This window comes from Amphiura filiformis, chromosome 7 (assembly GCF_039555335.1).
Source record: "Amphiura filiformis chromosome 7, Afil_fr2py, whole genome shotgun sequence".
Taxonomy (NCBI): Eukaryota; Metazoa; Echinodermata; class Ophiuroidea; order Amphilepidida; family Amphiuridae; genus Amphiura; species Amphiura filiformis.
This window is the reverse complement of record NC_092634.1, coordinates 40,637,892-40,650,924: the sequence shown is the minus strand read 5'-3', so window position 1 is coordinate 40,650,924 and position 13,033 is coordinate 40,637,892. Positions and strand designations below refer to the sequence as shown.

Here is a 13,033-nt window from a genome sequence, read left to right as displayed (position 1 = left end):
CAGTGGCGTAGTCAGCCTTATAGTGTGTGTGGGGGGGGGGGGCAAAGCCACATTTTCATCCCAATTTGTCAATTTTCTGTCTCATTTTTAGAGGGAAAGAAATTTACTTTTTGCCAACCCCATTTTATCCCTAAAAAAATTCTGTGGGGGTAATTCTCCCTGCTCTCCCTGACTACGCCACTGCTTTTATTTATTTATTTTACATATATGCAACTCCAGTAATAATTAGTTTTGAACTTGCTCATGTCTTTCAAATAGTGTGTGATTGTATTGAGGGTCCATATCACATAATAATAGTTCATATATCTACCTCGAGTCACCGGCATTAGCTTTGAGTTTGAAGTTCAGCGTGTTCTGCATTAGCTTAGCGTTACTTAGTGCGTGTGCATACTTTTACACATGTGATCAACATGCTGCATATCTACCACACTAAGCAAATGCAGCACACACAGAACTTCAAAGCTATATATAGTGCCGGTGACTTGAGGTAGATATATAGACTATAGTTTGGAATGTGTCATTGGTATGGTGGCAGAATCCTAATAGAATTAGAAGTTAATATGTATATTTCACTGAATCTGCGGCACAATTGAAATGTATTCAAAGTAATGGGTATTTGTAACAAGAACCAATGTGGTTACAATATATGAAAGTAGAATATGTGTAACTTTCTGACAAATTACAAATGGAATAAACAGGCCTTGCCGTTTGAGGCGAGCGATCGCTCTCGCTCGCCACCGCTCGCCCGAACTCCATTTCTAGCGAGCGATTTTCCACTCGCCATAGACACTGTATATCGCTCGCTGCGAATCTCCCAAAATCAGCCATCGAATCAGCTAATTCAGCATTTGATTGATTCTGTGCCCTCTCTAACACGTCTAAGGGGAGAAGAAAGTCGCGCGTATTTCAATACCGTTTAAGACCGAAGCTCTATACATATACCCAAATTAGTGGTATTTTGTGTAAGTTCGACCACTCGCTTAGCATCATGCTAGCGAGTGATTAACCACTCACCTTTAAAATCTAGACGGCAAGGCCTGAATAAAGGGTTAAGCATACATTGTACTCTAGGACAAAATAATGTACATGTACTTGTTAAAGGGGTACTTTGTGATCTACTGCCTCATTCTCCCACTTGATCAAAAAAAGTTGAGATTTTTATACCATTTGAAAGATAGGACTGCATATTGTCTTTGTGCATAAACTTTCACACAGATTTGATCATTTGGCAACAAACAACATTGTTCAATTTGTATTTACTATCTGTTTACGGACAGAAATTGAACATAGTGGCCTATGGAGCACTGTAATATATGTCTAACTGAATCAACTGAAATTTTGGAAATAAGCTTTTTGTAAAGATATCCATTGGACCATACCCTAAAACGAGGATATTAGAATCACAAAATGCCCCTTTAATATGTGACATGATCTGATCCACCCAGACTATAAAGTCCGAAATTTTGACAATTTTGTTATTTTCAATTTAACTTGATCAGTACTAAACACTTACATGATGTTGAAATGCCCAAGTTATTGGCATACTTGTATGGTTGCAAATTAGTTATGATCTTTCTGTCCATTTTCTTATGTTTGTATCACATTTTATGATTTTAATTTGCTCCGTTAAATATACAATGTAGTATAAATATGGTATGATTGTTAAATATTATTGCAATCAGTGATTATCAGCGATATGCCTAACAACACCCTAAAATTAATCAAAATTCAGATTCAGTGGAACACTAGCTACCAAGCGCCCACGCACATGATGCTTGTGCTTTCCCAGTATTGTAGGCGCTGCTGAGTATAAGCAGTGGATGCTTTCAACAAACATCCCCAGGACCCCCAATGGCAGCTCACATGCGTATACACATTTTTGGTACACGAAAGTTTGTTCTCTTTGCAGGCTCCATAGTGTGCAAATGATTACTGGGCAAGTTCCAGAGCTTTTTATGGTTTGAAAATCTCAAAGTGAATAATTGTCTTTTATTTAAACGTTTATTATTTTTAATCATTTTCAGAAGCCATGGCAAAATAATGCTCAAATCAAGACAATCTCTAATATTGTGACTTTGCAATGTGATATCATTGGCATTGTCCGTCAAATTTGAGAGGAAAATAAGAGAACCAAATACACATTTGTTCAAGTTGCTCTATAGAACTGTTTTCCTGTGATGTCCTTTAATTGATATTGGGTCACTAGGGTCATAGGGCATTACAAAATGGTGAAAGTGTGTGCTGGCCGGCACAATATTTTGTGTGCGAAGACTCCTGCTACACCCAATAACGATTGGCGGTGATGCCAGGGTAAAAGTCCTATAGTGACAGGGTGGTGGTGGTGGAGGCAGTTATGTCAATCTGTGAGGACATTTGGCCTAAATTGTCAAAAAGTGGTTGAAAAGAACAAAAAAATGGCAATATTTCCAAAACAGTGATGCCCATGAGTGGAGGTACATTCTATAGTAAGAGGGAGAGAGGTATTTAACTATAGTCTGTATACCTTCCTCGAGTCAGTAATTTAGATATTATTTTTAATTGTATCTGTAAATGTATTGATGAGAAGTACCAGTATATAAAAGTATACATTTTCAGAAAGGAAATGATGCAAGTAATCCAAGAGACAACATATTCCTGCAAAAATTGATGGTTTTTGAGAAAATCTCAAAATTTGATCTTAGTTTACTGACTTGATGAAGGAAAATGTACGGACTATTATAGGTGTATCATGGTTTTCTCATAATAACACTGCCCTCTACAGTTAGTATTTTATTTTCAGGATCTTAGATTTTACTAACTGTATCAAAGAGGGCAGTGTTGTCAATTTTTGACAAGTGGTAACCAATTCAACCAAAGAGTATTCTTCCAATTTTTCAAAGACCCCTTTGTAATGATTTTAAATCAGATTTACCCCACCCATCTGTATGCAAAATGGAGGCAGGAATTATCAATACATTGCATAAAAGAGCCTGCAGGCTTATCAATCATTTTCAGATTTTGCAGACAGTCATGCGTAAAATAACCCAGTTTTAAGCCACAATAAATTTGTACTAATTTTAATCCATTTTGGTGTTAAAACTGCAAATTTTGCTTGAACATTTGGCTCCTGTATGCCCCTGAATTATGTCATTATTGGAAATTATAACACAATTACAAAAACATGTGACTACAATCTTAATGAAAGTAACTGCTTTGCAAAAAAAGGCATTCCACCTAAAGTACTGATTTATCAATCACATTTTGTAAATTTGTACTGACATAGACTTATTTATTTTGTATAGTAATTTTATTAGCATTTTCATAAGTTAATGATACATTTCTAATCAATGTACATTTTGAGACAATTTTGTAAATCATGTACTATTTGATATTCTATTTGATATGTTAGAGAGATGATTTAGTTTTTAAAAATAAATAAACATCTAAAAAAAAAACCCTTAAACAAGGGCCATTATTAAAAAACGGGCTTTTGTATTACAAATCTGTAAAATGGGTTGTAAGCAGAATTTATTTTTGCACATTTTGACACCTCATTTGATAAGATAAGAAAACAATAAAACACCGGTCAATTTAATGTAGTGAAGTCCCGATTTGGAAGTTGCACTTACAACAATACAAAAACACGCAGATATCATTACACAGGTCTCCTTCCATTATATGTACTGAATACAAATCAATAGAATTTACTGCAACTTTCAATTCTTGGGTTACATTGATTTAAATATACGCTGTGGCGTCAATATTTAGACAATTGCTACAAATGATGTGTCAAAATGCGCAGAAATAAATTCTGCTTCCTACGCATTTTACAGATTTGTAATACAATCGTCCGTTTTTGAATAATGGTCATTATTTAAGGGGGTTAGTTCATTTTTTCGAGATGTTTAGTATATACTATCTTCACTTTTCCTGTGTATCTTTATTGTGGTTTGTCTCTTCCAGTTGGAAAAATAATAATTAAAAACCAGCCCCGTACGCAGGATTGCATTTGGGGGGTGCTGATTTCGATAAAGTGGACTTTTTTCCAAGGAGGGGGAGGGGATTTTGTGAGAAGTGGACTTTCTTCCAAAAATTTGGACCTTTTTTCCAAAAAGGCGTAAAAACCTAATTTTTTGTTCGCTACACTTGCAAATTCTGAAATTTGGGGACTTTTTGTATACTTTCCCAAATTTGGGGGGAGTGTATCCTGCATCAGGCCCTAACAAGTTGTTTTTATTTAAATTGGCCAAATGAAACAGCAGACTGCTGATCCTTTAGATTAACATATATAAAGGCGACGAAAACAGAAAACCCTGTTCTACGGGCCCGACCGACCCAGATTTTGAACAAATTGGGAAAAATATTTTTCCTGTACAAATGAATGCCGACCCAAATTTCAGCAATTTTTTTGTTTTTGCATTTTCTCAAATAAATTGCAAATTATTTACAGATTTTGGTGATTTTTCAGTCTTTTTTTCGTCGCCTATTACTGAATAAAAAGTTAACCTTCCCTGTTCTATTACCGTAACGTAAAAGAGTGAAAAATTCACTCTACAAAAAAATGAGAGGTGTGAAAATTACTCCCAAAGAGTGAAAATCACTCCTAAAAAGGCGAAATCGTTCCTAAAAGCTCCTAAAAGAGTGGAAAGAACTAAAAGAGTGCAAATCACTCCTAAAATAGTGGAAAGAACTCTCTGAAGGTATCATATCGTTATGAATTCGGCAGAAAGTCGAATCAGGATTTTGGTAAATTCATGTTCGCATACATTATTTTTGAATTTACGAACAACGGATCAATGCTTTATCTATAGAGGGCAGCATATCAATTTTGTAATGGTAATCGGATGATATCAGCATAACAGGCAGCATAATAAGTTAGCAAAAGAGGGCGATGTACAGGGTTAGGTAACAGTGCATTGCAGTATGGTCATTGGTCAATGATGATATAAGCTTCAATGTTAACAGACGGTGGCGGATGCGATATCGCCATTTTTGACATAATCATGAAATCTTCACAAACAATTCTAAATTTGTTATGTGGTGCCAAAGCAAAATTATTTTACTCTAAAACCGTTGGGGTACGACAATGTACCGCACTGTAAGTATGTTGTTCAATTTATAACTGCTAACCGTCTATCATGAATGGAACTGTCAGACTTGTATTTTCGTCAGCCTCGTACGTCACCTGTCGCGTGTCCTATGCCGCCTGAATGTTAACAAATTGACATGCTGCCCTCTATAGATAAATCATTGATCTCTTGTTATGTTCGCTAATTCAAAAATAATACATGAATATACCAAAAGCTGTGAATCCGGATTCGGCCGTCTGCCGAATTCATAACGGTTAAACAAAAAGGGACAATACATGTTATGTTTCCACACTTTTAGGAAAGGTTTTCACTCTTTTAAGGAGTGATTTTCACTTTTTGGAGTAATTCCAACATATTTATTTATGATTTATTATTATTTTTGTTGGTTTTTTCTGGGAAAACCTTATAATCTGAGAAATACTGAGCATTTGGCTTCTCAGAAAAACAATGTAAACTCAATTTTTCTTTAAAAATTGTTGTCGTTTTCCTTGGAAAATCAAAACTTATCTGAGAAAACAGTGGGTTTTTTTTCTAAGGGGCCGTTCAATATTAATACGCTCGGCGGCGCGGGGGAATGGGAGTATTGACCCAAAAAATGTGTTCCCTCTCAGGTCCGCTCATAATTCTCGGATTCCCCTTTTGATTTCCCATTTTTCTCCAGTTAAAACTTGACATTTCCCCTTCATAGCTCAACTTCAGGGTAACTTTTCAGATTCAAGACCAGGGTTTTTTGCAACAAGTTTTTGAAATTAGGCCTAGAGCACATTGTTTATCAGATAAACTTGGGTTTTTTGTCACTATTTATAAAACTAAGAAGAATCACATACTAGGGTAGGCCTATCATTTTTAAAAGGTCAGTTTTCAGAGAAACTATAAAAAAACGAAAATAAATTGATTGACGTCACAAAACCAGAATTTTGGTAATTATTCTTTCTTTCTTTCTTTCTCTTTTGTTCGTTTGTTCTTTCATTCCATTGGTCTTTCTTTCTTTCTTCCGTTCTTTCTTTATTTTGTTAATTCTGTATTTTTAGTTGATTTCTTTTTTTCGTTCGTTCTATCCGGTATGGGGCCGGGGCTACTGAAAGGGGCTGTACAATAATTATGAGCCCCGGGTAAAATTTCCAAACGGCTCGCCAAAGAGCGCTTGCCCCCCCCCTCTCGGCCCGCCAAAAATCGCTTGCCCCCCCCCTCCAAAAAATCTCTAGTTGCCTCCCCCCTTGAACATGCCAAATTTTTGGGGTCCCTAAATGGTCTAGATGTAGGCTACGTTGAGAGCATACAGAAAGCGTTTCCGTACTGTTTTCCTATTAAGCCTTTTTAGAGAGCGTTTTTATTAAAAAGCCCCCCCCTCGGGTTGCCAAAATTGCTTGCCCCCCCTTGGCTCGCCAAAAATTTCTTCCCCCTCCCCCACAATTTTACCCTCCCCCAGGGCTCATTTAAATTATTGCTCAGCCCCTAAAGCCCTCAATAAGGCCAAGTAAAAATAAAAATATGTTTCTCGTCCGGGTTTTTAAAAATTAGGAGGATGAGGGGCTTTTTATTTTTTATTTTTTATTGGAAAACGACGCTAAATACCTATATTTGGCACCATATTTTGGGTATTCGACATACAGATTGATATCTGAGAAAAAGGAGGAGGCCCTTTTTATTTTTATTGTTTTTATTTAGTGATCACAAAACCCGGGCACAAAACTCTTCTTAAAATGATGTAGGCTATTGTGCATTTATAAAGCCGTAAAATAAGTTTCAACTTCTGAAACATCTTTTTCGACAAGTTATAACCGAAAGTTTACAAAATAAAAAGAAATTTGAAAAATCTTCAAAAAAGGAGGAGGGCGCGGACGAGAAACATGTATTTTTTTTACTCGGCCTAACCTTTTCAGTAGGTCAGCAGTACGACTGCAGACTTGGGCAAGTCTACTATCAAATCAAAACAGTGCAATGCAATTTGCATCAATCACGGCGTTCAATGATGCGGAGCCAGTGATGCCAACGCCGCGCCTTAGGCGCACAATTGGGCTACTTGGCGATCACTTGCCGCTACTCAAAAAAGCATGCCGCTACTTGCCTAAAATTGGGCTACTTTTGTCAGTCTCAGGCCGCGGCAGCAATTTGATGTATTTTTCTTTCAATTTAGCCGATTTTCGGCGATCTATAAAGGTTTTGAGTTTTTTCAGCTTCAAATTGCAATTACAATGGGTTTTGTGACCATTTATTGATCGGTCGGTAACTTCCCAGTAAGTACCGGAAGTTTTAAAGTCAAGTGCTTTTCCGCCCAATTGGGTGTTTTGCGTTCTAAATTCGGGTAAATCCGCCCAAATATCCGGTATTGGGCGCTTTTTTGGAAGGTTAAAAATTGGGCTACTTGAGAATCCTTTACCGCGGCCTGGCGAGTCAATGCGCCGCGCCTTGACGCTGAAAAGTTTTGGCAACACTGTGCGGAGCAGGCAAGTACCAACAAAACAGTGGTTGCATGTTCATACATACACGCTATGTAACAGCGCGCGTGATTGGTCGAGAGCCGGGCATAAACAGCGTTTATGCCCGGTGTCCCGGATGTTAGATCGCCGGGTATGGAAAATGCAGGAAAATCGTGTATTTTAATAACTTTTTTGTTATTATTTTGATGAAATAAGAATCACAAAATGTTCGGGTATGTATGAACGGGGTTCATTCATATATTTTCATGACTAAACGGTTGTTTATGCCCTCGGGCCGCAAGCGGCCCCTCGGGCATAAACAACCGTTTAGTCATGAAAATATATGAATGAACCCCTAATTCAGCAGCATATACCGTGTGTAAATTTCGCTAAAAAAACGTCCCAGTTTTCATTCGTGTTTATACTAGATGTCTTTAAGATGGCTTGATGAATCGGCTAAGACCATGTTGAACGACAGAAACTATTTGATACCAGTTCCTCGTTTATACCAGTTGGATAATCACTCGGTAAGTTTTAAATACATCCATCATCATCAAGGTGATCATAGTCGGGATTATGCACTTTCAGTTTCTCACGCGTTTGAACGGGAATTGGATTGCGTACTTTTTCGATGTCTAGTGAGCAAATTTCTTCAATATTTTGAGAAAATGATGTCAAATTTTCTATTCTATATTGTTTGGTAATAATGTATTTTGCCAATAGTATGTTTAAAGTTGTAATTTTGTGTTTTTGATCGCAAAGATCGGATATTTTCGTTCCCGATTCGAATTCTGAACCCTTCGCAAGGGTGCCGATTTCGGCAGAACTTTGACGATAATTTTGCCTTTTTGGACACTAAAATGCATTCGATCCTTAATTTTGTTTCAACCGAGTCTTAAATTAGCAAGCACAATAAGGTTAGTACCACTTTTATATACATTGATAAAATTTTAAAGATTTTTTTTCAAGTTTCTAACCGGCGCAAATCGTTAAGTGTGTATTTCCCATTGACATCCAAAATGGGAAATACGAGTCTGATGGACATAGGAACGGCGTCCATGAGACTCAGCGAGTCTAGGTGATCATGCATACGTACAATGTTTGTCCATGCCATGCCTACGAATTCAACAACCTGTTGGCCATGGACTGGCCTGCTGAGTGCTGGAGTGTTTTTTAAGGCAAAAAAAGGTCTGTTTTCCCTTTCAGCTCCAAAAGCTCCCTGCTGCCCTGGGGGAGGGTAAAATTGGGGCCAAGAAATTTTGGCGAGCCAAAAGGGGGGGCAAGCCGAGAGGGGGGAAAGCGATCTTTGGCATACATTCATGGGGCGCCTTTTAAATAAAACACTCAAAGGCTTAAAGGAAAACCTGAGACAAGATGACTGTTGAGTGCCGGGTGTTACTGTTGGTATTCTTGTCTCGGAGGAAAGCAGTACGGAAACGCTGCTTAAATTATTTAATAAATATATACCTGCTCGCTGAGCTTGCAACATGCATTTAGACCATTTAAGGTTTGTAAATTGGGATCCCAAGCAATTTTTGGCGGGCTGAGGGCAAGCGATTTTTGGCGAGCCATTTGGAAATTTTACCCCCCCCCCCATAGCCCCTACAAAATGGACTAAAAATCCCATGAATTTGTGAAAATTGTTCCAACTTTTGTTCTAATAATTTATAGCAAAGCTTGAGTGGAATGTATATATGTTGCAGAATAAAGCACATTTTATTTTAAAAAATCATTTGGCAGCTAGCTCATTAAACATTTTACAATTTACTTCCCGGTATGCGGTAGGGAATCCCCCAGTATAATGTATATTTGCACGTTTTTATTTTTGTGGACTCAGGGTTGTTTGATTCACGCCGATTTAAATCATTGATTTTAATCGCGATTTAAATCACTTGATTTTTTCTTTTAATCACTGATTTAAATCAACTTTTTCATTTTTTACCATTTTTGATAAATGTAAGTTCATTTATTTCTTAAATTGACTGTTTTACATCATTCTTAATGTTTCTACAACTTTTGGATACAATTAAAATACCTCTATGAACGTGACGTCACTTGATCTATTGCTAAAAATTCATTTTCAAGGTGCAGAATTCAATATCAGGTTTTTCCCTTTGATTTTACCAAATGTTTTCTTTGAAATTTTCACATATAAAAACATGTTTTGATTTAGAGGTTAATAACTGCGCATCGGTTATTTGGAGGCATTGTGAAAATCTAAACATTTTGCCTTTGGAACCGAGGAATATCCCGAGGGCGCAGCCCTGAGGGATATTCCGAGGTCCAAAGCAAAATGTTTAGATTTTTTCACAATGCTTCGATATATAACCGATCAAAGTTATTCCTCATTCGTCACTTTGATCTTCTAACTTTACAAAATAACACAAAATTTTTCTCAAAAGTTTGTAAAAATAAACAATTTTTACATCTTCCCTTTCCCAAAATCGATCAGGCTATAACAAAATTAAACGACCAATAACAAAAGTGCGAATCAGAATCTGTGCAAATATGGTAGCGCGCAATCCAAATACGGCAGACAGCGCGCGCAGTTCGTTGGACGCACAATACGGCGACGAGAAGTCAATTGTGTGCGACATTGGAACAATTACGCATTTTGCGGTCAATTGTGAGATATTAATGACCTCGATTTGCGTTAGCGTTTTCACAAATAATAAAATATGATTGGATCGCACGCATCGCGATTATTAATGAGGTTATGAATTATTTGTAAATACCTGGTAGGATTGTGCATATGACTAGCATTCCACTGGTACTCTTTTGACTTTATCATGGGGTATAGCAGTTCTTGAGTAAAAAAATATAAAAATCTGATTTAAATTTTTTTTAAATCCAATTTAAATTTTTTTAAATCAAAAATTTTAAAAATCAACAACCCTGTAATCGTAGTAGTTGCTTGGAACTAGAAAAGCGTGAAAACAATATCTAGAGAAACTGACTAGGTATGAAGAAAGAAAATTCTGGGGGTACTCAAGTTTGGTTTTGGTAGGGGACGTGTGCCATTGAGAATAAGCCAAATCGGCATTGGAAGTTTGCAATGCATTGTGGGACAGTTTTTGCAGTTTGGGACACTTTGCCCTCTGACCTTTTCAGAAAAATTGGTTTTTGAGCTTACAAAATATAATCTAAAATGTTTTACAAGAATAAAAACAAACCCAAAAAAACATTATTTTTTAATAAATTAATTAATTTTTAAAGATAACATTATGACAATAATGTCAGAGGTCAAAGTGTCCAAAAAAAAACGGAAGTAACAATAGCGATTGGGCTTATTTGAACTGGACCCATCAATATACCAATTTTTCAAGACATTTGGACTCATATTGATCAATATACCAAAAACGTCTTAGTTTTTACAAATTTGCCCCCAAATTTTGGTGAAATTTCAAAATATTTGGCTAGATTGAGGCAAAATTGGGCTATTTATTGAAAAAAATGAGAAAATTTTGAAAAAAGGACCCATCCAAAATTGGCCTCGAAAAAGGTTTCATTATACCAAAAGGCTGAAAATACCCATGTTTACGGCATATCCCCGTATGGTCATTTGTAGTGAGTACCCCCCCCCCCCAGAAACTTTGGCTGAATCAGGATTCAAACAACAACCTCCTGTTTGCAAGACTTGTGCTCTACCATCCGAGCTACATTGTATGATAGAGGACAGCTTCTTTGAATTCAATTTCTAGTGTTTGAATAACTTTGGAAAAGTTGCATGAACTTGGTAGCAGTTTACATTATTGATCATCACTGAAGCATTAGTGACAAGTTCAATACAGGAATCTATACCTAATCCTAATCCTTTATTGATCATCTCACGCATCATTGAAGGTCCTCCACATGGGGTTTGGTTCCCCGTCATTGTTGTGCCGGGCACATCGCTTTTTATCATTGTCGTGAATTTAGCCCATATTTCATGTATATGTTTATTTAATTTGATTACCCTGCCGATTTGTCATCTTACGGGGCAAGTTGCTGTTGCACTTGTTGAGAGTGATGTGCTGGTAACCTCTCCTCTCCAGGGATTTTTCTACGTCATTGTTGTGCCGGGCACATCGCTTTTATCATTCTCGTGAACTCAGCCCTAGTGTTTCAGGGAGTATGTTGCTGTTGCACATACTGAGAGTGAAGTGCTGGTAACCTCTCCTCTCCTGGGTTACCATTTTTCCTGTTATTGTGCTGGTCACGCGTCTTCACATTCCCAAAGTTATTTTAAGTTGTGCTTTTTCTGTAAATATGATACTTTTAAATATGTACTTTGTTTTTGTATATCCTAATTTATATTGTTGAAGTAATATTTGACTCAATATACTCGTAAATGTAAATTGGTTTTGTATTATCTTGCTTATCTTAAGGTGTTTAATATATTGCTTAAGGTATTTTATTTGTTAATTAAATCAACTCACATGGTGCTGGTCACGCTCTCTTTATATCTTTGATTTGATATTTGAAACTATGTGCTTTGATCTTTTATAATGTTTTTGCTTGTGTCAGATATGCTTGTTATTATCATGTTTAAGTTAAGTATTTCTGTATTTGTAGCTTAAGGTATTTTATTGTTCAGCGCCCAGAGGCTGTCAGCGTTGGGCGCTATATTAAGTCTCTCTTATTATTATTATTATTATCTCTTCCCCATTCATAGCTCTGTGCTATTTGTGGCACATTGGTCAATATGATTTTTTTTTTTTTTTTTTTTAATTTTGAATAAAATTTTTTATTCTGTGGGAGACCAGTGTGTTAAATGTATCAACTCACAGGCTTTGTAAATGCCTGAATGAACACCCAGATCAGATCATGTAGGCTATTGATCCCGGCTATTGATCCTCCGCATTAAAAGTGTATCACCGATTCTACAGCATCAAGTGAGAAAATATAAAAATGCCTGGGTCTACATATACCGACATAAACAATTAGGCCTAAATAATAGTCCCATCCCAGCACTTCAGAGCCTATGTGACAATAATGATGTTTCACATGTATACTGCACAGGGCCGTAGCAAGGTTGAAAAATGTGGGGCGGCCATCACAAATGTGAGGCGGCCAAATTACATAGGCCTATGCCCAAATCGAAATAAAGATATAAAGAAAAACATAATAAATTTCTCAAAAAGTGGGGCGGCCATGGCATATCCCCGGCCGCCCCGCTTGCTACGGCCCTGATACAGCATCATGAAGATGGACTTCTGGAACTAAGTTAAGGGGTACCGGGTGATGGTCACTAGTGTTCAATGTATGTACAGGTGCCCCTCAAACAAACAACTGCATCTTACTTGTCTGGCAACTACCAATTGACTAATAAATTTGTAAGGGGTGGTGCAATAATTATGTGTACCCTGGGGTGGTGAATTATAGGGGAAAAGATTTTTTGCCAAGCCATTTAGGGGGTAAGCATTTTTGGCAGGTCGAAAGGGGGTCAAGCGATTTTTGGCAGGTCGAAAGGGCGGGCAAGCAATTTTTGGCGCAGATATTTTGGGCACCGTTTCTATATTACGCCTTATAAAGGTGTAGGAAAATGTTAGGAACACATTCAAA

General features: G+C 37.0%; 1 protein-coding gene across 1 annotated transcript in view; it reads left to right on the top strand.

Moving 5' to 3' along the window:
- The first annotated feature begins 7,854 nt into the window (after positions 1–7,854).
- Positions 7,855–13,033, top strand: part of LOC140157161 (uncharacterized) — a 45,646-nt gene continuing 40,467 nt past the window's right edge. The window contains exon 1 of the mRNA XM_072180253.1: positions 7,855–8,016. The gene's annotated coding sequence lies outside the window, so the exon portion shown is untranslated. The remainder of the gene's footprint in view (positions 8,017–13,033) is intronic.